This window comes from Pungitius pungitius, unplaced genomic scaffold (genome assembly GCF_949316345.1).
Source record: "Pungitius pungitius unplaced genomic scaffold, fPunPun2.1 scaffold_28, whole genome shotgun sequence".
Classification (NCBI taxonomy): Eukaryota; Metazoa; Chordata; class Actinopteri; order Perciformes; family Gasterosteidae; genus Pungitius; species Pungitius pungitius.
The window spans coordinates 59,668-80,962 of record NW_026909895.1 but is presented as its reverse complement, the minus strand read 5'-3'; the positions used below and the strand labels follow the sequence as shown (position 1 = coordinate 80,962).

General features: G+C 44.1%; 45 non-coding genes across 45 annotated transcripts; all 45 read right to left on the bottom strand.

Moving 5' to 3' along the window:
• Window positions 1-143: 143 nt before the first annotated feature.
• Window positions 144-262, bottom strand: LOC134121501 (5S ribosomal RNA). Its single transcript, XR_009953042.1, has one exon. It is a non-coding gene; the product is annotated as a 5S ribosomal RNA (ribosomal RNA).
• A 398-nt stretch (window positions 263-660) lies between these two features.
• Window positions 661-779, bottom strand: LOC134121490 (5S ribosomal RNA). Its single transcript, XR_009953031.1, has one exon. It is a non-coding gene; the product is annotated as a 5S ribosomal RNA (ribosomal RNA).
• A 339-nt stretch (window positions 780-1,118) lies between these two features.
• Window positions 1,119-1,237, bottom strand: LOC134122115 (5S ribosomal RNA). Its single transcript, XR_009953656.1, has one exon. It is a non-coding gene; the product is annotated as a 5S ribosomal RNA (ribosomal RNA).
• Window positions 1,238-1,580: 343 nt separating this feature from the next.
• Window positions 1,581-1,699, bottom strand: LOC134121479 (5S ribosomal RNA). The gene has a single exon (XR_009953020.1). It is a non-coding gene; the product is annotated as a 5S ribosomal RNA (ribosomal RNA).
• A 344-nt stretch (window positions 1,700-2,043) lies between these two features.
• LOC134121468 (5S ribosomal RNA) lies at window positions 2,044-2,162 on the bottom strand. Its single transcript, XR_009953009.1, has one exon. It is a non-coding gene; the product is annotated as a 5S ribosomal RNA (ribosomal RNA).
• Window positions 2,163-2,560: 398 nt separating this feature from the next.
• On the bottom strand, window positions 2,561-2,679 carry LOC134121457 (5S ribosomal RNA). Its single transcript, XR_009952998.1, has one exon. It is a non-coding gene; the product is annotated as a 5S ribosomal RNA (ribosomal RNA).
• Window positions 2,680-3,018: 339 nt separating this feature from the next.
• LOC134121446 (5S ribosomal RNA) lies at window positions 3,019-3,137 on the bottom strand. The gene has a single exon (XR_009952987.1). It is a non-coding gene; the product is annotated as a 5S ribosomal RNA (ribosomal RNA).
• A 344-nt stretch (window positions 3,138-3,481) lies between these two features.
• On the bottom strand, window positions 3,482-3,600 carry LOC134121648 (5S ribosomal RNA). The gene has a single exon (XR_009953189.1). It is a non-coding gene; the product is annotated as a 5S ribosomal RNA (ribosomal RNA).
• Window positions 3,601-3,944: 344 nt separating this feature from the next.
• On the bottom strand, window positions 3,945-4,063 carry LOC134121435 (5S ribosomal RNA). The gene has a single exon (XR_009952976.1). It is a non-coding gene; the product is annotated as a 5S ribosomal RNA (ribosomal RNA).
• A 339-nt stretch (window positions 4,064-4,402) lies between these two features.
• On the bottom strand, window positions 4,403-4,521 carry LOC134121424 (5S ribosomal RNA). Its single transcript, XR_009952965.1, has one exon. It is a non-coding gene; the product is annotated as a 5S ribosomal RNA (ribosomal RNA).
• A 396-nt stretch (window positions 4,522-4,917) lies between these two features.
• LOC134122114 (5S ribosomal RNA) lies at window positions 4,918-5,036 on the bottom strand. The gene has a single exon (XR_009953655.1). It is a non-coding gene; the product is annotated as a 5S ribosomal RNA (ribosomal RNA).
• Window positions 5,037-5,378: 342 nt separating this feature from the next.
• LOC134121412 (5S ribosomal RNA) lies at window positions 5,379-5,497 on the bottom strand. The gene has a single exon (XR_009952953.1). It is a non-coding gene; the product is annotated as a 5S ribosomal RNA (ribosomal RNA).
• A 396-nt stretch (window positions 5,498-5,893) lies between these two features.
• Window positions 5,894-6,012, bottom strand: LOC134122112 (5S ribosomal RNA). The gene has a single exon (XR_009953653.1). It is a non-coding gene; the product is annotated as a 5S ribosomal RNA (ribosomal RNA).
• A 342-nt stretch (window positions 6,013-6,354) lies between these two features.
• Window positions 6,355-6,473, bottom strand: LOC134121401 (5S ribosomal RNA). The gene has a single exon (XR_009952942.1). It is a non-coding gene; the product is annotated as a 5S ribosomal RNA (ribosomal RNA).
• Window positions 6,474-6,812: 339 nt separating this feature from the next.
• LOC134122297 (5S ribosomal RNA) lies at window positions 6,813-6,931 on the bottom strand. The gene has a single exon (XR_009953837.1). It is a non-coding gene; the product is annotated as a 5S ribosomal RNA (ribosomal RNA).
• Window positions 6,932-7,275: 344 nt separating this feature from the next.
• On the bottom strand, window positions 7,276-7,394 carry LOC134121390 (5S ribosomal RNA). The gene has a single exon (XR_009952931.1). It is a non-coding gene; the product is annotated as a 5S ribosomal RNA (ribosomal RNA).
• Window positions 7,395-7,733: 339 nt separating this feature from the next.
• Window positions 7,734-7,852, bottom strand: LOC134121379 (5S ribosomal RNA). Its single transcript, XR_009952920.1, has one exon. It is a non-coding gene; the product is annotated as a 5S ribosomal RNA (ribosomal RNA).
• A 344-nt stretch (window positions 7,853-8,196) lies between these two features.
• Window positions 8,197-8,315, bottom strand: LOC134121368 (5S ribosomal RNA). The gene has a single exon (XR_009952909.1). It is a non-coding gene; the product is annotated as a 5S ribosomal RNA (ribosomal RNA).
• A 339-nt stretch (window positions 8,316-8,654) lies between these two features.
• LOC134121357 (5S ribosomal RNA) lies at window positions 8,655-8,773 on the bottom strand. The gene has a single exon (XR_009952898.1). It is a non-coding gene; the product is annotated as a 5S ribosomal RNA (ribosomal RNA).
• A 396-nt stretch (window positions 8,774-9,169) lies between these two features.
• On the bottom strand, window positions 9,170-9,288 carry LOC134121346 (5S ribosomal RNA). The gene has a single exon (XR_009952887.1). It is a non-coding gene; the product is annotated as a 5S ribosomal RNA (ribosomal RNA).
• Window positions 9,289-9,632: 344 nt separating this feature from the next.
• Window positions 9,633-9,751, bottom strand: LOC134121335 (5S ribosomal RNA). Its single transcript, XR_009952876.1, has one exon. It is a non-coding gene; the product is annotated as a 5S ribosomal RNA (ribosomal RNA).
• A 339-nt stretch (window positions 9,752-10,090) lies between these two features.
• LOC134121323 (5S ribosomal RNA) lies at window positions 10,091-10,209 on the bottom strand. The gene has a single exon (XR_009952865.1). It is a non-coding gene; the product is annotated as a 5S ribosomal RNA (ribosomal RNA).
• Window positions 10,210-10,553: 344 nt separating this feature from the next.
• On the bottom strand, window positions 10,554-10,672 carry LOC134121312 (5S ribosomal RNA). Its single transcript, XR_009952854.1, has one exon. It is a non-coding gene; the product is annotated as a 5S ribosomal RNA (ribosomal RNA).
• Window positions 10,673-11,011: 339 nt separating this feature from the next.
• On the bottom strand, window positions 11,012-11,130 carry LOC134121300 (5S ribosomal RNA). The gene has a single exon (XR_009952842.1). It is a non-coding gene; the product is annotated as a 5S ribosomal RNA (ribosomal RNA).
• Window positions 11,131-11,526: 396 nt separating this feature from the next.
• Window positions 11,527-11,645, bottom strand: LOC134121979 (5S ribosomal RNA). Its single transcript, XR_009953520.1, has one exon. It is a non-coding gene; the product is annotated as a 5S ribosomal RNA (ribosomal RNA).
• Window positions 11,646-12,041: 396 nt separating this feature from the next.
• LOC134121548 (5S ribosomal RNA) lies at window positions 12,042-12,160 on the bottom strand. Its single transcript, XR_009953089.1, has one exon. It is a non-coding gene; the product is annotated as a 5S ribosomal RNA (ribosomal RNA).
• Window positions 12,161-12,558: 398 nt separating this feature from the next.
• LOC134121289 (5S ribosomal RNA) lies at window positions 12,559-12,677 on the bottom strand. Its single transcript, XR_009952831.1, has one exon. It is a non-coding gene; the product is annotated as a 5S ribosomal RNA (ribosomal RNA).
• A 339-nt stretch (window positions 12,678-13,016) lies between these two features.
• Window positions 13,017-13,135, bottom strand: LOC134121278 (5S ribosomal RNA). The gene has a single exon (XR_009952820.1). It is a non-coding gene; the product is annotated as a 5S ribosomal RNA (ribosomal RNA).
• Window positions 13,136-13,479: 344 nt separating this feature from the next.
• LOC134121267 (5S ribosomal RNA) lies at window positions 13,480-13,598 on the bottom strand. The gene has a single exon (XR_009952809.1). It is a non-coding gene; the product is annotated as a 5S ribosomal RNA (ribosomal RNA).
• Window positions 13,599-13,937: 339 nt separating this feature from the next.
• On the bottom strand, window positions 13,938-14,056 carry LOC134121256 (5S ribosomal RNA). Its single transcript, XR_009952798.1, has one exon. It is a non-coding gene; the product is annotated as a 5S ribosomal RNA (ribosomal RNA).
• A 344-nt stretch (window positions 14,057-14,400) lies between these two features.
• LOC134121245 (5S ribosomal RNA) lies at window positions 14,401-14,519 on the bottom strand. The gene has a single exon (XR_009952787.1). It is a non-coding gene; the product is annotated as a 5S ribosomal RNA (ribosomal RNA).
• A 340-nt stretch (window positions 14,520-14,859) lies between these two features.
• On the bottom strand, window positions 14,860-14,978 carry LOC134121234 (5S ribosomal RNA). Its single transcript, XR_009952776.1, has one exon. It is a non-coding gene; the product is annotated as a 5S ribosomal RNA (ribosomal RNA).
• Window positions 14,979-15,322: 344 nt separating this feature from the next.
• On the bottom strand, window positions 15,323-15,441 carry LOC134121223 (5S ribosomal RNA). Its single transcript, XR_009952765.1, has one exon. It is a non-coding gene; the product is annotated as a 5S ribosomal RNA (ribosomal RNA).
• Window positions 15,442-15,780: 339 nt separating this feature from the next.
• On the bottom strand, window positions 15,781-15,899 carry LOC134121212 (5S ribosomal RNA). The gene has a single exon (XR_009952754.1). It is a non-coding gene; the product is annotated as a 5S ribosomal RNA (ribosomal RNA).
• Window positions 15,900-16,295: 396 nt separating this feature from the next.
• On the bottom strand, window positions 16,296-16,414 carry LOC134121458 (5S ribosomal RNA). The gene has a single exon (XR_009952999.1). It is a non-coding gene; the product is annotated as a 5S ribosomal RNA (ribosomal RNA).
• Window positions 16,415-16,810: 396 nt separating this feature from the next.
• LOC134121547 (5S ribosomal RNA) lies at window positions 16,811-16,929 on the bottom strand. The gene has a single exon (XR_009953088.1). It is a non-coding gene; the product is annotated as a 5S ribosomal RNA (ribosomal RNA).
• Window positions 16,930-17,268: 339 nt separating this feature from the next.
• LOC134121200 (5S ribosomal RNA) lies at window positions 17,269-17,387 on the bottom strand. The gene has a single exon (XR_009952742.1). It is a non-coding gene; the product is annotated as a 5S ribosomal RNA (ribosomal RNA).
• Window positions 17,388-17,731: 344 nt separating this feature from the next.
• Window positions 17,732-17,850, bottom strand: LOC134121188 (5S ribosomal RNA). Its single transcript, XR_009952730.1, has one exon. It is a non-coding gene; the product is annotated as a 5S ribosomal RNA (ribosomal RNA).
• A 339-nt stretch (window positions 17,851-18,189) lies between these two features.
• On the bottom strand, window positions 18,190-18,308 carry LOC134121176 (5S ribosomal RNA). The gene has a single exon (XR_009952719.1). It is a non-coding gene; the product is annotated as a 5S ribosomal RNA (ribosomal RNA).
• Window positions 18,309-18,652: 344 nt separating this feature from the next.
• On the bottom strand, window positions 18,653-18,771 carry LOC134121165 (5S ribosomal RNA). The gene has a single exon (XR_009952708.1). It is a non-coding gene; the product is annotated as a 5S ribosomal RNA (ribosomal RNA).
• A 339-nt stretch (window positions 18,772-19,110) lies between these two features.
• LOC134121154 (5S ribosomal RNA) lies at window positions 19,111-19,229 on the bottom strand. The gene has a single exon (XR_009952697.1). It is a non-coding gene; the product is annotated as a 5S ribosomal RNA (ribosomal RNA).
• Window positions 19,230-19,573: 344 nt separating this feature from the next.
• Window positions 19,574-19,692, bottom strand: LOC134121143 (5S ribosomal RNA). Its single transcript, XR_009952686.1, has one exon. It is a non-coding gene; the product is annotated as a 5S ribosomal RNA (ribosomal RNA).
• A 339-nt stretch (window positions 19,693-20,031) lies between these two features.
• LOC134121132 (5S ribosomal RNA) lies at window positions 20,032-20,150 on the bottom strand. Its single transcript, XR_009952675.1, has one exon. It is a non-coding gene; the product is annotated as a 5S ribosomal RNA (ribosomal RNA).
• A 344-nt stretch (window positions 20,151-20,494) lies between these two features.
• LOC134121121 (5S ribosomal RNA) lies at window positions 20,495-20,613 on the bottom strand. Its single transcript, XR_009952664.1, has one exon. It is a non-coding gene; the product is annotated as a 5S ribosomal RNA (ribosomal RNA).
• A 339-nt stretch (window positions 20,614-20,952) lies between these two features.
• LOC134121110 (5S ribosomal RNA) lies at window positions 20,953-21,071 on the bottom strand. Its single transcript, XR_009952653.1, has one exon. It is a non-coding gene; the product is annotated as a 5S ribosomal RNA (ribosomal RNA).
• Window positions 21,072-21,295: the final 224 nt, after the last annotated feature.

The following is a 21,295-nucleotide window of genomic DNA, read 5'->3' as shown; positions in this document are numbered from 1 at the left end:
TCAAATGGCCTGATGATGGTATGGACGTAAGCCACCTTTCATCTTCTTCCTATTGCATCTCTTCTACAATGTGATAAACTTTTTACAATTGTGTAGGTGTACAAGCTACGGCGCTGGGCGGCTTTCAGAGAGAGAAGTGAAAAAGCTTACGGCACCTGGGATTCCCAGGCGGTCTTCCATCCAGGTACTAACCAGGCCCTGCTCTGCTTAGCTTCCGAGATCAGACGAGATCGGGCGGAACCAGAGAGGTATGGCCGTAAGCTGCTTTTTATCTTTTTCCTAATCCTTTATAATGCGTCAAAGATAATCAGAAGAGTTTCTTTTTCTAAAATTGAAGCAGTTCTTAGGATTGGCAAGAGAGGTTTCTAAAACCTGAAGGTAACTTTACTTTTCTTCACTGGCAATTCTAACATGTTGGGTTAGCACCTGTATTTCAACGGCTAAATTACAAACAAAAGTATGCCAATTGTTAAATGTTGATCAACACTAATTTAGCAACCATGAAACGGAATCATTTTGGATAATATTGTCTAATTGCCTTTCATATCCAACGTTAAAACAACACTAAACATGCATCTCTTCAACAATGTGATATACTTTTTGTAATTTGTAGGTGTACAATCTGCGGCGCTCGGCGGCTTTCGGTGAGAGAAGTGAAAAAGCTTACGGCACCTGGGATTCCCAGGCGGTCTTCCATCCAGGTACTAACCAGGCCCTGCTCTGCTTAGCTTCCGAGATCAGACGAGATCGGGCGGAACCAGAGAGGTATGGCCGTAAGCTGCTTTTTATCTTTTTCCTAATCCTTTATAATGCGTCAATGAATTATGACACGCCTGCCGTTGGCATCTTTGTGTGGGTTAAATAAGGGTATGCAAAGAAGGCTGTGACATCCCATGCCGAAAATTGGATGGACTAGAGAAGACCCGCCCAGGAGTCCCAGCCAATCGGTGAATGGCCATTGCAGTCCCCGCCACCTCAAATGGCCTGACGATGGTATGGACGTAAGCCACCTTTCATCTTCTTCCTATTGCATCTCTTCTACAATGTGAATTTTTTTTTACAATTGTGTAGGTGTACAATTTACGGCGCTGGGCGGCTTTCAGAGAGAGAAGTGAAAAAGCTTACGGCACCTGGGATTCCCAGGCGGTCTTCCATCCAGGTACTAACCAGGCCCTGCTCTGCTTAGCTTCCGAGAACAGACGAGATCGGGCGGAACCAGAGAGGTATGGACGTAAGCTGCTTTTCATCTTTTTCCTAATCCTTTAAAACGTGTCAAAGATAATCAGAAGTTTCTTTTTCTAAAATTGAAGCAGTTCTTAGCATTGGCAAGAGAGGTTCCTAAAGCCTGAAGGTAACTTTACTTTTCTTCACTGGCAATTCTAACATGTTGGGTTAGCACCTGTATTTCAACGGCTAAATTACAAACAACAGTATGCCAATCGTAAATGTTGACCAACACTAATTTAGCAATCATGAAACGGAATCATTTTGGATAATATTGTCTAATTTCCTTTCATATCCAACGTTAAAACAGGTGTACAATTGCGGCGCTCGGCGGCTTTCGGAGAGAGAAGTGAAAAAGCTTACGGCACCTGGGATTCCCAGGCGGTCTTCCATCCAGGTACTAACCAGGCCCTGCTCTGCTTAGCTTCCGAGATCAGACGAGATCGGGCGGAACCAGAGAGGTATGGCCGTAAGCTGCTTTTCATCTTTTTCCTAATCCTTTAAAACGTGTCAAAGATAATCAGAAGTTTCTTTTTCTAAAATTGAAGCAGTTCTTAGCATTGGCAAGAGAGGTTCCTAAAGCCTGAAGGTAACTTTACTTTTCTTCACTGGCAATTCTAACATGTTGGGTTAGCACCTGTATTTCAACGGCTAAATTACAAACAACAGTATGCCAATGGTAAATGTTGACCAACACTAATTTAGCAATCATGAAACGGAATCATTTTGGATAATATTGTCTAATTTCCTTTCATATCCAACGTTAAAACAGGTGTACAATCTGCGGCGCTCGGCGGCTTTCGGAGAGAGAAGTGAAAAAGCTTACGGCACCTGGGATTCCCAGGCGGTCTTCCATCCAGGTACTAACCAGGCCCTGCTCTGCTTAGCTTCCGAGATCAGACGAGATCGGGCGGAACCAGAGAGGTATGGCCGTAAGCTGCTTTTTATCTTTTTCCTAATCCTTTATAATGCGTCAAAGATAATCAGAAGAGTTTCTTTTTCTAAAATTGAAGCAGTTCTTAGGATTGGCAAGAGAGGTTTCTAAAGCCTGAAGGTAACTTTACTTTTCTTCACTGGCAATTCTAACATGTTGGGTTAGCACCTGTATTTCAACGGCTAAATTACAAACAAAAGTATGCCAATTGTTAAATGTTGATCAACACTAATTTAGCAACCATGAAACGGAATCATTTTGGATAATATTGTCTAATTGCCTTTCATATCCAACGTTAAAACAACACTAAACATGCATCTCTTCAACAATGTGATATACTTTTTGTAATTTGTAGGTGTACAATCTGCGGCGCTCGGCGGCTTTCGGTGAGAGAAGTGAAAAAGCTTACGGCACCTGGGATTCCCAGGCGGTCTTCCATCCAGGTACTAACCAGGCCCTGCTCTGCTTAGCTTCCGAGATCAGACGAGATCGGGCGGAACCAGAGAGGTATGGCCGTAAGCTGCTTTTTATCTTTTTCCTAATCCTTTATAATGCGTCAATGAATTATGACACGCCTGCCGTTGGCATCTTTGTGTGGGTTAAATAAGGGTATGCAAAGAAGGCTGTGACATCCCATGCCGAAAATTGGATGGACTAGAGAAGACCCGCCCAGGAGTCCCAGCCAATCGGTGAATGGCCATTGCAGTCCCCGCCACCTCAAATGGCCTGACGATGGTATGGACGTAAGCCACCTTTCATCTTCTTCCTATTGCATCTCTTCTACAATGTGAATTTTTTTTTACAATTGTGTAGGTGTACAATCTACGGCGCTGGGCGGCTTTCAGAGAGAGAAGTTAAAAAGCTTACGGCACCTGGGATTCCCAGGCGGTCTTCCATCCAGGTACTAACCAGGCCCTGCTCTGCTTAGCTTCCGAGATCAGACGAGATCGGGCGGAACCAGAGAGGTATGGCCGTAAGCTGCTTTTCATCTTTTTCCTAATCCTTTAAAACGTGTCAAAGATAATCAGAAGTTTCTTTTTCTAAAATTGAAGCAGTTCTTAGCATTGGCAAGAGAGGTTCCTAAAGCCTGAAGGTAACTTTACTTTTCTTCACTGGCAATTCTAACATGTTGGGTTAGCACCTGTATTTCAACGGCTAAATTACAAACAACAGTATGCCAATCGTAAATGTTGACCAACACTAATTTAGCAATCATGAAACGGAATCATTTTGGATAATATTGTCTAATTTCCTTTCATATCCAACGTTAAAACAGGTGTACAATCTGCGGCGCTCGGCGGCTTTCGGAGAGAGAAGTGAAAAAGCTTACGGCACCTGGGATTCCCAGGCGGTCTTCCATCCAGGTACTAACCAGGCCCTGCTCTGCTTAGCTTCCGAGATCAGACGAGATCGGGCGGAACCAGAGAGGTATGGACGTAAGCTGCTTTTCATCTTTTTCCTAATCCTTTAAAACGTGTCAAAGATAATCAGAAGTTTCTTTTTCTAAAATTGAAGCAGTTCTTAGCATTGGCAAGAGAGGTTCCTAAAGCCTGAAGGTAACTTTACTTTTCTTCACTGGCAATTCTAACATGTTGGGTTAGCACCTGTATTTCAACGGCTAAATTACAAACAACAGTATGCCAATGGTAAATGTTGACCAACACTAATTTAGCAATCATGAAACGGAATCATTTTGGATAATATTGTCTAATTTCCTTTCATATCCAACGTTAAAACAGGTGTACAATCTGCGGCGCTCGGCGGCTTTCGGAGAGAGAAGTGAAAAAGCTTACGGCACCTGGGATTCCCAGGCGGTCTTCCATCCAGGTACTAACCAGGCCCTGCTCTGCTTAGCTTCCGAGATCAGACGAGATCGGGCGGAACCAGAGAGGTATGGCCGTAAGCTGCTTTTTATCTTTTTCCTAATCCTTTATAATGCGTCAATGAATTATGACACGCCTGCCGTTGGCATCTTTGTGTGGGTTAAATAAGGGTATGCAAAGAAGGCTGTGACATCCCATGCCGAAAATTGGATGGACTAGAGAAGACCCGCCCAGGAGTCCCAGCCAATCGGTGAATGGCCATTGCAGTCCCCGCCACCTCAAATGGCCTGACGATGGTATGGACGTAAGCCACCTTTCATCTTCTTCCTATTGCATCTCTTCTACAATGTGAATTTTTTTTTACAATTGTGTAGGTGTACAATCTACGGCGCTGGGCGGCTTTCAGAGAGAGAAGTTAAAAAGCTTACGGCACCTGGGATTCCCAGGCGGTCTTCCATCCAGGTACTAACCAGGCCCTGCTCTGCTTAGCTTCCGAGATCAGACGAGATCGGGCGGAACCAGAGAGGTATGGCCGTAAGCTGCTTTTCATCTTTTTCCTAATCCTTTAAAACGTGTCAAAGATAATCAGAAGTTTCTTTTTCTAAAATTGAAGCAGTTCTTAGCATTGGCAAGAGAGGTTTCTAAAACCTGAAGGTAACTTTACTTTTCTTCACTGGCAATTCTAACATGTTGGGTTAGCACCTGTATTTCAACGGCTAAATTACAAACAAAAGTATGCCAATTGTTAAATGTTGATCAACACTAATTTAGCAACCATGAAACGGAATCATTTTGGATAATATTGTCTAATTGCCTTTCATATCCAACGTTAAAACAACACTAAACATGCATCTCTTCAACAATGTGATATACTTTTTGTAATTTGTAGGTGTACAATCTGCGGCGCTCGGCGGCTTTCGGTGAGAGAAGTGAAAAAGCTTACGGCACCTGGGATTCCCAGGCGGTCTTCCATCCAGGTACTAACCAGGCCCTGCTCTGCTTAGCTTCCGAGAACAGACGAGATCGGGCGGAACCAGAGAGGTATGGACGTAAGCTGCTTTTCATCTTTTTCCTAATCCTTTAAAACGTGTCAAAGATAATCAGAAGTTTCTTTTTCTAAAATTGAAGCAGTTCTTAGCATTGGCAAGAGAGGTTCCTAAAGCCTGAAGGTAACTTTACTTTTCTTCACTGGCAATTCTAACATGTTGGGTTAGCACCTGTATTTCAACGGCTAAATTACAAACAACAGTATGCCAATCGTAAATGTTGACCAACACTAATTTAGCAATCATGAAACGGAATCATTTTGGATAATATTGTCTAATTTCCTTTCATATCCAACGTTAAAACAGGTGTACAATCTGCGGCGCTCTGCAGCTTTCAGAGAGAAGTGAAAAAGCTTACGGCACCTGGGATTCCCAGGCGGTCTTCCATCCAGGTACTAACCAGGCCCTGCTCTGCTTAGCTTCCGAGATCAGACGAGATCGGGCGGAACCAGAGAGGTATGGCCGTAAGCTGCTTTTCATCTTTTTCCTAATCCTTTAAAACGTGTCAAAGATAATCAGAAGTTTCTTTTTCTAAAATTGAAGCAGTTCTTAGCATTGGCAAGAGAGGTTTCTAAAACCTGAAGGTAACTTTACTTTTCTTCACTGGCAATTCTAACATGTTGGGTTAGCACCTGTATTTCAACGGCTAAATTACAAACAAAAGTATGCCAATTGTTAAATGTTGATCAACACTAATTTAGCAACCATGAAACGGAATCATTTTGGATAATATTGTCTAATTGCCTTTCATATCCAACGTTAAAACAACACTAAACATGCATCTCTTCAACAATGTGATATACTTTTTGTAATTTGTAGGTGTACAATCTGCGGCGCTCGGCGGCTTTCGGTGAGAGAAGTGAAAAAGCTTACGGCACCTGGGATTCCCAGGCGGTCTTCCATCCAGGTACTAACCAGGCCCTGCTCTGCTTAGCTTCCGAGAACAGACGAGATCGGGCGGAACCAGAGAGGTATGGACGTAAGCTGCTTTTCATCTTTTTCCTAATCCTTTAAAACGTGTCAAAGATAATCAGAAGTTTCTTTTTCTAAAATTGAAGCAGTTCTTAGCATTGGCAAGAGAGGTTCCTAAAGCCTGAAGGTAACTTTACTTTTCTTCACTGGCAATTCTAACATGTTGGGTTAGCACCTGTATTTCAACGGCTAAATTACAAACAACAGTATGCCAATCGTAAATGTTGACCAACACTAATTTAGCAATCATGAAACGGAATCATTTTGGATAATATTGTCTAATTTCCTTTCATATCCAACGTTAAAACAGGTGTACAATCTGCGGCGCTCTGCAGCTTTCAGAGAGAAGTGAAAAAGCTTACGGCACCTGGGATTCCCAGGCGGTCTTCCATCCAGGTACTAACCAGGCCCTGCTCTGCTTAGCTTCCGAGATCAGACGAGATCGGGCGGAACCAGAGAGGTATGGCCGTAAGCTGCTTTTTATCTTTTTCCTAATCCTTTATAATGCGTCAATGAATTATGACACGCCAGCCGTTGGCATCTTTGTGTGGGTTAAATAAGGGTATGCAAAGAAGGCTGTGACATCCCAAGCCGAAAATTGGATGGACTAGAGAAGACCCGCCCAGGAGTCCCAGCCAATCGGTGAATGGCCATTGCAGTCCCCGCCACCTCAAATGGCCTGACGATGGTACGGACGTAAGCCACCTTTCATCTTCTTCCTATTGCATCTCTTCTACAATGTGAAATTTTTTTTACAATTGTGTAGGTGTACAATCTACGGCGCTGGGCGGCTTTCAGAGAGAGAAGTGAAAAAGCTTACGGCACCTGGGGTTCCCAGGCGGTCTTCCATCCAGGTACTAACCAGGCCCTGCTCTGCTTAGCTTCCGAGAACAGACGAGATCGGGCGGAACCAGAGAGGTATGGACGTAAGCTGCTTTTCATCTTTTTCCTAATCCTTTAAAACGTGTCAAAGATAATCAGAAGTTTCTTTTTCTAAAATTGAAGCAGTTCTTAGCATTGGCAAGAGAGGTTCCTAAAGCCTGAAGGTAACTTTACTTTTCTTCACTGGCAATTCTAACATGTTGGGTTAGCACCTGTATTTCAACGGCTAAATTACAAACAACAGTATGCCAATGGTAAATGTTGACCAACACTAATTTAGCAATCATGAAACGGAATCATTTTGGATAATATTGTCTAATTTCCTTTCATATCCAACGTTAAAACAGGTGTACAATCTGCGGCGCTCGGCGGCTTTCGGAGAGAGAAGTGAAAAAGCTTACGGCACCTGGGATTCCCAGGCGGTCTTCCATCCAGGTACTAACCAGGCCCTGCTCTGCTTAGCTTCCGAGATCAGACGAGATCGGGCGGAACCAGAGAGGTATGGCCGTAAGCTGCTTTTTATCTTTTTCCTAATCCTTTATAATGCGTCAATGAATTATGACACGCCTGCCGTTGGCATCTTTGTGTGGGTTAAATAAGGGTATGCAAAGAAGGCTGTGACATCCCATGCCGAAAATTGGATGGACTAGAGAAGACCCGCCCAGGAGTCCCAGCCAATCGGTGAATGGCCATTGCAGTCCCCGCCACCTCAAATGGCCTGACGATGGTATGGACGTAAGCCACCTTTCATCTTCTTCCTATTGCATCTCTTCTACAATGTGAATTTTTTTTTACAATTGTGTAGGTGTACAATCTACGGCGCTGGGCGGCTTTCAGAGAGAGAAGTTAAAAAGCTTACGGCACCTGGGATTCCCAGGCGGTCTTCCATCCAGGTACTAACCAGGCCCTGCTCTGCTTAGCTTCCGAGATCAGACGAGATCGGGCGGAACCAGAGAGGTATGGCCGTAAGCTGCTTTTCATCTTTTTCCTAATCCTTTAAAACGTGTCAAAGATAATCAGAAGTTTCTTTTTCTAAAATTGAAGCAGTTCTTAGCATTGGCAAGAGAGGTTCCTAAAGCCTGAAGGTAACTTTACTTTTCTTCACTGGCAATTCTAACATGTTGGGTTAGCACCTGTATTTCAACGGCTAAATTACAAACAACAGTATGCCAATGGTAAATGTTGACCAACACTAATTTAGCAATCATGAAACGGAATCATTTTGGATAATATTGTCTAATTTCCTTTCATATCCAACGTTAAAACAGGTGTACAATCTGCGGCGCTCGGCGGCTTTCGGAGAGAGAAGTGAAAAAGCTTACGGCACCTGGGATTCCCAGGCGGTCTTCCATCCAGGTACTAACCAGGCCCTGCTCTGCTTAGCTTCCGAGATCAGACGAGATCGGGCGGAACCAGAGAGGTATGGCCGTAAGCTGCTTTTTATCTTTTTCCTAATCCTTTATAATGCGTCAATGAATTATGACACGCCTGCCGTTGGCATCTTTGTGTGGGTTAAATAAGGGTATGCAAAGAAGGCTGTGACATCCCATGCCGAAAATTGGATGGACTAGAGAAGACCCGCCCAGGAGTCCCAGCCAATCGGTGAATGGCCATTGCAGTCCCCGCCACCTCAAATGGCCTGACGATGGTATGGACGTAAGCCACCTTTCATCTTCTTCCTATTGCATCTCTTCTACAATGTGAATTTTTTTTTACAATTGTGTAGGTGTACAATCTACGGCGCTGGGCGGCTTTCAGAGAGAGAAGTTAAAAAGCTTACGGCACCTGGGATTCCCAGGCGGTCTTCCATCCAGGTACTAACCAGGCCCTGCTCTGCTTAGCTTCCGAGATCAGACGAGATCGGGCGGAACCAGAGAGGTATGGCCGTAAGCTGCTTTTCATCTTTTTCCTAATCCTTTAAAACGTGTCAAAGATAATCAGAAGTTTCTTTTTCTAAAATTGAAGCAGTTCTTAGCATTGGCAAGAGAGGTTTCTAAAACCTGAAGGTAACTTTACTTTTCTTCACTGGCAATTCTAACATGTTGGGTTAGCACCTGTATTTCAACGGCTAAATTACAAACAAAAGTATGCCAATTGTTAAATGTTGATCAACACTAATTTAGCAACCATGAAACGGAATCATTTTGGATAATATTGTCTAATTGCCTTTCATATCCAACGTTAAAACAACACTAAACATGCATCTCTTCAACAATGTGATATACTTTTTGTAATTTGTAGGTGTACAATCTGCGGCGCTCGGCGGCTTTCGGTGAGAGAAGTGAAAAAGCTTACGGCACCTGGGATTCCCAGGCGGTCTTCCATCCAGGTACTAACCAGGCCCTGCTCTGCTTAGCTTCCGAGATCAGACGAGATCGGGCGGAACCAGAGAGGTATGGCCGTAAGCTGCTTTTCATCTTTTTCCTAATCCTTTAAAACGTGTCAAAGATAATCAGAAGTTTCTTTTTCTAAAATTGAAGCAGTTCTTAGCATTGGCAAGAGAGGTTCCTAAAGCCTGAAGGTAACTTTACTTTTCTTCACTGGCAATTCTAACATGTTGGGTTAGCACCTGTATTTCAACGGCTAAATTACAAACAACAGTATGCCAATCGTAAATGTTGACCAACACTAATTTAGCAATCATGAAACGGAATCATTTTGGATAATATTGTCTAATTTCCTTTCATATCCAACGTTAAAACAGGTGTACAATCTGCGGCGCTCGGCGGCTTTCGGAGAGAGAAGTGAAAAAGCTTACGGCACCTGGGATTCCCAGGCGGTCTTCCATCCAGGTACTAACCAGGCCCTGCTCTGCTTAGCTTCCGAGATCAGACGAGATCGGGCGGAACCAGAGAGGTATGGCCGTAAGCTGCTTTTTATCTTTTTCCTAATCCTTTATAATGCGTCAATGAATTATGACACGCCAGCCGTTGGCATCTTTGTGTGGGTTAAATAAGGGTATGCAAAGAAGGCTGTGACATCCCAAGCCGAAAATTGGATGGACTAGAGAAGACCCGCCCAGGAGTCCCAGCCAATCGGTGAATGGCCATTGCAGTCCCCGCCACCTCAAATGGCCTGACGATGGTATGGACGTAAGCCACCTTTCATCTTCTTCCTATTGCATCTCTTCTACAATGTGAATTTTTTTTTACAATTGTGTAGGTGTACAATCTACGGCGCTGGGCGGCTTTCAGAGAGAGAAGTTAAAAAGCTTACGGCACCTGGGATTCCCAGGCGGTCTTCCATCCAGGTACTAACCAGGCCCTGCTCTGCTTAGCTTCCGAGATCAGACGAGATCGGGCGGAACCAGAGAGGTATGGCCGTAAGCTGCTTTTCATCTTTTTCCTAATCCTTTAAAACGTGTCAAAGATAATCAGAAGTTTCTTTTTCTAAAATTGAAGCAGTTCTTAGCATTGGCAAGAGAGGTTCCTAAAGCCTGAAGGTAACTTTACTTTTCTTCACTGGCAATTCTAACATGTTGGGTTAGCACCTGTATTTCAACGGCTAAATTACAAACAACAGTATGCCAATGGTAAATGTTGACCAACACTAATTTAGCAATCATGAAACGGAATCATTTTGGATAATATTGTCTAATTTCCTTTCATATCCAACGTTAAAACAGGTGTACAATCTGCGGCGCTCGGCGGCTTTCGGAGAGAGAAGTGAAAAAGCTTACGGCACCTGGGATTCCCAGGCGGTCTTCCATCCAGGTACTAACCAGGCCCTGCTCTGCTTAGCTTCCGAGATCAGACGAGATCGGGCGGAACCAGAGAGGTATGGCCGTAAGCTGCTTTTTATCTTTTTCCTAATCCTTTATAATGCGTCAATGAATTATGACACGCCTGCCGTTGGCATCTTTGTGTGGGTTAAATAAGGGTATGCAAAGAAGGCTGTGACATCCCATGCCGAAAATTGGATGGACTAGAGAAGACCCGCCCAGGAGTCCCAGCCAATCGGTGAATGGCCATTGCAGTCCCCGCCACCTCAAATGGCCTGACGATGGTATGGACGTAAGCCACCTTTCATCTTCTTCCTATTGCATCTCTTCTACAATGTGAATTTTTTTTTACAATTGTGTAGGTGTACAATCTACGGCGCTGGGCGGCTTTCAGAGAGAGAAGTTAAAAAGCTTACGGCACCTGGGATTCCCAGGCGGTCTTCCATCCAGGTACTAACCAGGCCCTGCTCTGCTTAGCTTCCGAGATCAGACGAGATCGGGCGGAACCAGAGAGGTATGGCCGTAAGCTGCTTTTCATCTTTTTCCTAATCCTTTAAAACGTGTCAAAGATAATCAGAAGTTTCTTTTTCTAAAATTGAAGCAGTTCTTAGCATTGGCAAGAGAGGTTTCTAAAACCTGAAGGTAACTTTACTTTTCTTCACTGGCAATTCTAACATGTTGGGTTAGCACCTGTATTTCAACGGCTAAATTACAAACAAAAGTATGCCAATTGTTAAATGTTGATCAACACTAATTTAGCAACCATGAAACGGAATCATTTTGGATAATATTGTCTAATTGCCTTTCATATCCAACGTTAAAACAACACTAAACATGCATCTCTTCAACAATGTGATATACTTTTTGTAATTTGTAGGTGTACAATCTGCGGCGCTCGGCGGCTTTCGGTGAGAGAAGTGAAAAAGCTTACGGCACCTGGGATTCCCAGGCGGTCTTCCATCCAGGTACTAACCAGGCCCCGCTCTGCTTAGCTTCCGAGATCAGACGAGATCGGGCGGAACCAGAGAGGTATGGCTGTAAGCTGCTTTTTATCTTTTTCCTAATCCTTTAAAACGTGTCAAAGATAATCAGAAGTTTCTTTTTCTAAAATTGAAGCAGTTCTTAGCATTGGCAAGAGAGGTTCCTAAAACCTGAAGGGAACTTTACTTTTCTTCACTGGTAAATCTAACATGTTTGGTTAGCACCTGTATTTCAACGGCTAAATTACAAACAATAGTATGCCAATCGTAAAATGTTGATCAACACTAATTTAGCAATCATGAAACGGAATCATTTTGGATAATATTGTCTAATTTCCTTTCATATCCAACGTTAAAACAACACTAAACATGCATCTCTTCAACAATGTGATATACTTTTTGTAATTTGTAGGTGTACAATCTGCGGCGCTCGGCGGCTTTCGGTGAGAGAAGTGAAAAAGCTTACGGCACCTGGGATTCCCAGGCGGTCTTCCATCCAGGTACTAACCAGGCCCTGCTCTGCTTAGCATCCGAGATCAGACGAGATCGGGCGGAACCAGAGAGGTATGGCCGTAAGCTGCTTTTAATCTTTTTCCTAATCCTTTATAATGCGTCAAAGATAATCAGAAGAGTTTCTTTTTCTAAAATTGAAGCAGTTCTTAGGATTGGCAAGAGAGGTTTCTAAAACCTGAAGGTAACTTTACTTTTCTTCACTGGCAATTCTAACATGTTGGGTTAGCACCTGTATTTCAACGGCTAAATTACAAACAAAAGTATGCCAATTGTTAAATGTTGATCAACACTAATTTAGCAACCATGAAACGGAATCATTTTGGATAATATTGTCTAATTGCCTTTCATATCCAACGTTAAAACAACACTAAACATGCATCTCTTCAACAATGTGATATACTTTTTGTAATTTGTAGGTGTACAATCTGCGGCGCTCGGCGGCTTTCGGTGAGAGAAGGTAAAAAGCTTACGGCACCTGGGATTCCCAGGCGGTCTTCCATCCAGGTACTAACCAGGCCCTGCTCTGCTTAGCTTCCGAGATCAGACGAGATCGGGCGGAACCAGAGAGGTATGGCCGTAAGCTGCTTTTTATCTTTTTCCTAATCCTTTATAATGCGTCAATGAATTATGACACGCCTGCCGTTGGCATCTTTGTGTGGGTTAAATAAGGGTATGCAAAGAAGGCTGTGACATCCCATGCCGAAAATTGGATGGACTAGAGAAGACCCGCCCAGGAGTCCCAGCCAATCGGTGAATGGCCATTGCAGTCCCCGCCACCTCAAATGGCCTGACGATGGTATGGACGTAAGCCACCTTTCATCTTCTTCCTATTGCATCTCTTCTACAATGTGAATTTTTTTTTACAATTGTGTAGGTGTACAATCTACGGCGCTGGGCGGCTTTCAGAGAGAGAAGTTAAAAAGCTTACGGCACCTGGGATTCCCAGGCGGTCTTCCATCCAGGTACTAACCAGGCCCTGCTCTGCTTAGCTTCCGAGATCAGACGAGATCGGGCGGAACCAGAGAGGTATGGCCGTAAGCTGCTTTTCATCTTTTTCCTAATCCTTTAAAACGTGTCAAAGATAATCAGAAGTTTCTTTTTCTAAAATTGAAGCAGTTCTTAGCATTGGCAAGAGAGGTTCCTAAAGCCTGAAGGTAACTTTACTTTTCTTCACTGGCAATTCTAACATGTTGGGTTAGCACCTGTATTTCAACGGCTAAATTACAAACAACAGTATGCCAATGGTAAATGTTGACCAACACTAATTTAGCAATCATGAAACGGAATCATTTTGGATAATATTGTCTAATTTCCTTTCATATCCAACGTTAAAACAGGTGTACAATCTGCGGCGCTCGGCGGCTTTCGGAGAGAGAAGTGAAAAAGCTTACGGCACCTGGGATTCCCAGGCGGTCTTCCATCCAGGTACTAACCAGGCCCTGCTCTGCTTAGCTTCCGAGATCAGACGAGATCGGGCGGAACCAGAGAGGTATGGCCGTAAGCTGCTTTTTATCTTTTTCCTAATCCTTTATAATGCGTCAATGAATTATGACACGCCAGCCGTTGGCATCTTTGTGTGGGTTAAATAAGGGTATGCAAAGAAGGCTGTGACATCCCAAGCCGAAAATTGGATGGACTAGAGAAGACCCGCCCAGGAGTCCCAGCCAATCGGTGAATGGCCATTGCAGTCCCCGCCACCTCAAATGGCCTGACGATGGTATGGACGTAAGCCACCTTTCATCTTCTTCCTATTGCATCTCTTCTACAATGTGAATTTTTTTTTACAATTGTGTAGGTGTACAATCTACGGCGCTGGGCGGCTTTCAGAGAGAGAAGTTAAAAAGCTTACGGCACCTGGGATTCCCAGGCGGTCTTCCATCCAGGTACTAACCAGGCCCTGCTCTGCTTAGCTTCCGAGATCAGACGAGATCGGGCGGAACCAGAGAGGTATGGCCGTAAGCTGCTTTTCATCTTTTTCCTAATCCTTTAAAACGTGTCAAAGATAATCAGAAGTTTCTTTTTCTAAAATTGAAGCAGTTCTTAGCATTGGCAAGAGAGGTTCCTAAAGCCTGAAGGTAACTTTACTTTTCTTCACTGGCAATTCTAACAAGTTGGGTTAGCACCTGTATTTCAACGGCTAAATTACAAACAACAGTATGCCAATGGTAAATGTTGACCAACACTAATTTAGCAATCATGAAACGGAATCATTTTGGATAATATTGTCTAATTTCCTTTCATATCCAACGTTAAAACAGGTGTACAATCTGCGGCGCTCGGCGGCTTTCGGAGAGAGAAGTGAAAAAGCTTACGGCACCTGGGATTCCCAGGCGGTCTTCCATCCAGGTACTAACCAGGCCCTGCTCTGCTTAGCTTCCGAGATCAGACGAGATCGGGCGGAACCAGAGAGGTATGGCCGTAAGCTGCTTTTTATTTTTTTCCTAATCCTTTATAATGCGTCAATGAATTATGACACGCCTGCCGTTGGCATCTTTGTGTGGGTTAAATAAGGGTATGCAAAGAAGGCTGTGACATCCCATGCCGAAAATTGGATGGACTAGAGAAGACCCGCCCAGGAGTCCCAGCCAATCGGTGAATGGCCATTGCAGTCCCCGCCACCTCAAATGGCCTGACGATGGTATGGACGTAAGCCACCTTTCATCTTCTTCCTATTGCATCTCTTCTACAATGTGAATTTTTTTTTTACAATTGTGTAGGTGTACAATCTACGGCGCTGGGCGGCTTTCAGAGAGAGAAGTTAAAAAGCTTACGGCACCTGGGATTCCCAGGCGGTCTTCCATCCAGGTACTAACCAGGCCCTGCTCTGCTTAGCTTCCGAGATCAGACGAGATCGGGCGGAACCAGAGAGGTATGGCCGTAAGCTGCTTTTCATCTTTTTCCTAATCCTTTAAAACGTGTCAAAGATAATCAGAAGTTTCTTTTTCTAAAATTGAAGCAGTTCTTAGCATTGGCAAGAGAGGTTCCTAAAGCCTGAAGGTAACTTTACTTTTCTTCACTGGCAATTCTAACATGTTGGGTTAGCACCTGTATTTCAACGGCTAAATTACAAACAACAGTATGCCAATGGTAAATGTTGACCAACACTAATTTAGCAATCATGAAACGGAATCATTTTGGATAATATTGTCTAATTTCCTTTCATATCCAACGTTAAAACAGGTGTACAATCTGCGGCGCTCGGCGGCTTTCGGAGAGAGAAGTGAAAAAGCTTACGGCACCTGGGATTCCCAGGCGGTCTTCCATCCAGGTACTAACCAGGCCCTGCTCTGCTTAGCTTCCGAGATCAGACGAGATCGGGCGGAACCAGAGAGGTATGGCCGTAAGCTGCTTTTTATCTTTTTCCTAATCCTTTATAATGCGTCAATGAATTATGACACGCCTGCCGTTGGCATCTTTGTGTGGGTTAAATAAGGGTATGCAAAGAAGGCTGTGACATCCCATGCCGAAAATTGGATGGACTAGAGAAGACCCGCCCAGGAGTCCCAGCCAATCGGTGAATGGCCATTGCAGTCCCCGCCACCTCAAATGGCCTGACGATGGTATGGACGTAAGCCACCTTTCATCTTCTTCCTATTGCATCTCTTCTACAATGTGAATTTTTTTTTACAATTGTGTAGGTGTACAATCTACGGCGCTGGGCGGCTTTCAGAGAGAGAAGTTAAAAAGCTTACGGCACCTGGGATTCCCAGGCGGTCTTCCATCCAGGTACTAACCAGGCCCTGCTCTGCTTAGCTTCCGAGATCAGACGAGATCGGGCGGAACCAGAGAGGTATGGCCGTAAGCTGCTTTTCATCTTTTTCCTAATCCTTTAAAACGTGTCAAAGATAATCAGAAGTTTCTTTTTCTAAAATTGAAGCAGTTCTTAGCATTGGCAAGAGAGGTTTCTAAAACCTGAAGGTAACTTTACTTTTCTTCACTGGCAATTCTAACATGTTGGGTTAGCACCTGTATTTCAACGGCTAAATTACAAACAAAAGTATGCCAATTGTTAAATGTTGATCAACACTAATTTAGCAACCATGAAACGGAATCATTTTGGATAATATTGTCTAATTGCCTTTCATATCCAACGTTAAAACAACACTAAACATGCATCTCTTCAACAATGTGATATACTTTTTGTAATTTGTAGGTGTACAATCTGCGGCGCTCGGCGGCTTTCGGTGAGAGAAGTGAAAAAGCTTACGGCACCTGGGATTCCCAGGCGGTCTTCCATCCAGGTACTAACCAGGCCCCGCTCTGCTTAGCTTCCGAGATCAGACGAGATCGGGCGGAACCAGAGAGGTATGGCCGTAAGCTGCTTTTTATCTTTTTCCTAATCCTTTAAAACGTGTCAAAGATAATCAGAAGTTTCTTTTTCTAAAATTGAAGCAGTTCTTAGCATTGGCAAGAGAGGTTCCTAAAACCTGAAGGGAACTTTACTTTTCTTCACTGGTAAATCTAACATGTTTGGTTAGCACCTGTATTTCAACGGCTAAATTACAAACAATAGTATGCCAATCGTAAAATGTTGATCAACACTAATTTAGCAATCATGAAACGGAATCATTTTGGATAATATTGTCTAATTTCCTTTCATATCCAACGTTAAAACAACACTAAACATGCATCTCTTCAACAATGTGATATACTTTTTGTAATTTGTAGGTGTACAATCTGCGGCGCTCGGCGGCTTTCGGTGAGAGAAGTGAAAAAGCTTACGGCACCTGGGATTCCCAGGCGGTCTTCCATCCAGGTACTAACCAGGCCCTGCTCTGCTTAGCATCCGAGATCAGACGAGATCGGGCGGAACCAGAGAGGTATGGCCGTAAGCTGCTTTTTATCTTTTTCCTAATCCTTTATAATGCGTCAATGAATTATGACACGCCTGCCGTTGGCATCTTTGTGTGGGTTAAATAAGGGTATGCAAAGAAGGCTGTGACATCCCATGCCGAAAATTGGATGGACTAGAGAACACCCGCCCAGGAGTCCCAGCCAATCGGTGAATGGCCATTGCAGTCCCCGCCACCTCAAATGGCCTGACGATGGTATGGACGTAAGCCACCTTTCATCTTCTTCCTATTGCATCTCTTCTACAATGTGAATTTTTTTTTACAATTGTGTAGGTGTACAATCTACGGCGCTGGGCGGCTTTCAGAGAGAGAAGTTAAAAAGCTTACGGCACCTGGGATTCCCAGGCGGTCTTCCATCCAGGTACTAACCAGGCCCTGCTCTGCTTAGCTTCCGAGATCAGACGAGATCGGGCGGAACCAGAGAGGTATGGCCGTAAGCTGCTTTTCATCTTTTTCCTAATCCTTTAAAACGTGTCAAAGATAATCAGAAGTTTCTTTTTCTAAAATTGAAGCAGTTCTTAGCATTGGCAAGAGAGGTTCCTAAAGCCTGAAGGTAACTTTACTTTTCTTCACTGGCAATTCTAACATGTTGGGTTAGCACCTGTATTTCAACGGCTAAATTACAAACAACAGTATGCCAATGGTAAATGTTGACCAACACTAATTTAGCAATCATGAAACGGAATCATTTTGGATAATATTGTCTAATTTCCTTTCATATCCAACGTTAAAACAGGTGTACAATCTGCGGCGCTCGGCGGCTTTCGGAGAGAGAAGTGAAAAAGCTTACGGCACCTGGGATTCCCAGGCGGTCTTCCATCCAGGTACTAACCAGGCCCTGCTCTGCTTAGCTTCCGAGATCAGACGAGATCGGGCGGAACCAGAGAGGTATGGCCGTAAGCTGCTTTTTATCTTTTTCCTAATCCTTTATAATGCGTCAATGAATTATGACACGCCTGCCGTTGGCATCTTTGTGTGGGTTAAATAAGGGTATGCAAAGAAGGCTGTGACATCCCATGCCGAAAATTGGATGGACTAGAGAAGACCCGCCCAGGAGTCCCAGCCAATCGGTGAATGGCCATTGCAGTCCCCGCCACCTCAAATGGCCTGACGATGGTATGGACGTAAGCCACCTTTCATCTTCTTCCTATTGCATCTCTTCTACAATGTGAATTTTTTTTTACAATTGTGTAGGTGTACAATCTACGGCGCTGGGCGGCTTTCAGAGAGAGAAGTTAAAAAGCTTACGGCACCTGGGATTCCCAGGCGGTCTTCCATCCAGGTACTAACCAGGCCCTGCTCTGCTTAGCTTCCGAGATCAGACGAGATCGGGCGGAACCAGAGAGGTATGGCCGTAAGCTGCTTTTCATCTTTTTCCTAATCCTTTAAAACGTGTCAAAGATAATCAGAAGTTTCTTTTTCTAAAATTGAAGCAGTTCTTAGCATTGGCAAGAGAGGTTCCTAAAGCCTGAAGGTAACTTTACTTTTCTTCACTGGCAATTCTAACATGTTGGGTTAGCACCTGTATTTCAACGGCTAAATTACAATAAACAGTATGCCAATGGTAAATGTTGACCAACACTAATTTAGCAATCATGAAACGGAATCATTTTGGATAATATTGTCTAATTTCCTTTCATATCCAACGTTAAAACAGGTGTACAATCTGCGGCGCTCGGCGGCTTTCGGAGAGAGAAGTGAAAAAGCTTACGGCACCTGGGATTCCCAGGCGGTCTTCCATCCAGGTACTAACCAGGCCCTGCTCTGCTTAGCTTCCGAGATCAGACGAGATCGGGCGGAACCAGAGAGGTATGGCCGTAAGCTGCTTTTTATCTTTTTCCTAATCCTTTATAATGCGTCAATGAATTATGACACGCCTGCCGTTGGCATCTTTGTGTGGGTTAAATAAGGGTATGCAAAGAAGGCTGTGACATCCCATGCCGAAAATTGGATGGACTAGAGAAGACCCGCCCAGGAGTCCCAGCCAATCGGTGAATGGCCATTGCAGTCCCCGCCACCTCAAATGGCCTGACGATGGTATGGACGTAAGCCACCTTTCATCTTCTTCCTATTGCATCTCTTCTACAATGTGAATTTTTTTTTACAATTGTGTAGGTGTACAATCTACGGCGCTGGGCGGCTTTCAGAGAGAGAAGTTAAAAAGCTTACGGCACCTGGGATTCCCAGGCGGTCTTCCATCCAGGTACTAACCAGGCCCTGCTCTGCTTAGCTTCCGAGATCAGACGAGATCGGGCGGAACCAGAGAGGTATGGCCGTAAGCTGCTTTTCATCTTTTTCCTAATCCTTTAAAACGTGTCAAAGATAATCAGAAGTTTCTTTTTCTAAAATTGAAGCAGTTCTTAGCATTGGCAAGAGAGGTTCCTAAAGCCTGAAGGTAACTTTACTTTTCTTCACTGGCAATTCTAACATGTTGGGTTAGCACCTGTATTTCAACGGCTAAATTACAAACAACAGTATGCCAATGGTAAATGTTGACCAACACTAATTTAGCAATCATGAAACGGAATGATTTTGGATAATATTGTCTAATTTCCTTTCATATCCAACGTTAAAACAGGTGTACAATCTGCGGCGCTCGGCGGCTTTCGGAGAGAGAAGTGAAAAAGCTTACGGCACCTGGGATTCCCAGGCGGTCTTCCATCCAGGTACTAACCAGGCCCTGCTCTGCTTAGCTTCCGAGATCAGACGAGATCGGGCGGAACCAGAGAGGTATGGCCGTAAGCTGCTTTTTATCTTTTTCCTAATCCTTTATAATGCGTCAATGAATTATGACACGCCTGCCGTTGGCATCTTTGTGTGGGTTAAATAAGGGTATGCAAAGAAGGCTGTGACATCCCATGCCGAAAATTGGATGGACTAGAGAACACCCGCCCAGGAGTCCCAGCCAATCGGTGAATGGCCATTGCAGTCCCCGCCACCTCAAATGGCCTGACGATGGTATGGACGTAAGCCACCTTTCATCTTCTTCCTATTGCATCTCTTCTACAATGTGAATTTTTTTTTACAATTGTGTAGGTGTACAATCTACGGCGCTGGGCGGCTTTCAGAGAGAGAAGTTAAAAAGCTTACGGCACCTGGGATTCCCAGGCGGTCTTCCATCCAGGTACTAACCAGGCCCTGCTCTGCTTAGCTTCCGAGATCAGACGAGATCGGGCGGAACCAGAGAGGTATGGCCGTAAGCTGCTTTTCATCTTTTTCCTAATCCTTTAAAACGTGTCAAAGATAATCAGAAGTTTCTTTTTCTAAAATTGAAGCAGTTCTTAGCATTGGCAAGAGAGGTTCCTAAAGCCTGAAGGTAACTTTACTTTTCTTCACTGGCAATTCTAACATGTTGGGTTAGCACCTGTATTTCAACGGCTAAATTACAAACAACAGTATGCCAATGGTAAATGTTGACCAACACTAATTTAGCAATCATGAAACGGAATCATTTTGGATAATATTGTCTAATTTCCTTTCATATCCAACGTTAAAACAGGTGTACAATCTGCGGCGCTCGGCGGCTTTCGGAGAGAGAAGTGAAAAAGCTTACGGCACCTGGGATTCCCAGGCGGTCTTCCATCCAGGTACTAACCAGGCCCTGCTCTGCTTAGCTTCCGAGATCAGACGAGATCGGGCGGAACCAGAGAGGTATGGCCGTAAGCTGCTTTTTATCTTTTTCCTAATCCTTTATAATGCGTCAATGAATTATGACACGCCTGCCGTTGGCATCTTTGTGTGGGTTAAATAAGGGTATGCAAAGAAGGCTGTGACATCCCATGCCGAAAATTGGATGGACTAGAGAAGACCCGCCCAGGAGTCCCAGCCAATCGGTGAATGGCCATTGCAGTCCCCGCCACCTCAAATGGCCTGACGATGGTATGGACGTAAGCCACCTTTCATCTTCTTCCTATTGCATCTCTTCTACAATGTGAATTTTTTTTTACAATTGTGTAGGTGTACAATCTACGGCGCTGGGCGGCTTTCAGAGAGAGAAGTTAAAAAGCTTACGGCACCTGGGATTCCCAGGCGGTCTTCCATCCAGGTACTAACCAGGCCCTGCTCTGCTTAGCTTCCGAGATCAGACGAGATCGGGCGGAACCAGAGAGGTATGGCCGTAAGCTGCTTTTCATCTTTTTCCTAATCCTTTAAAACGTGTCAAAGATAATCAGAAGTTTCTTTTTCTAAAATTGAAGCAGTTCTTAGCATTGGCAAGAGAGGTTCCTAAAGCCTGAAGGTAACTTTACTTTTCTTCACTGGCAATTCTAACATGTTGGGTTAGCACCTGTATTTCAACGGCTAAATTACAATAAACAGTATGCCAATGGTAAATGTTGACCAACACTA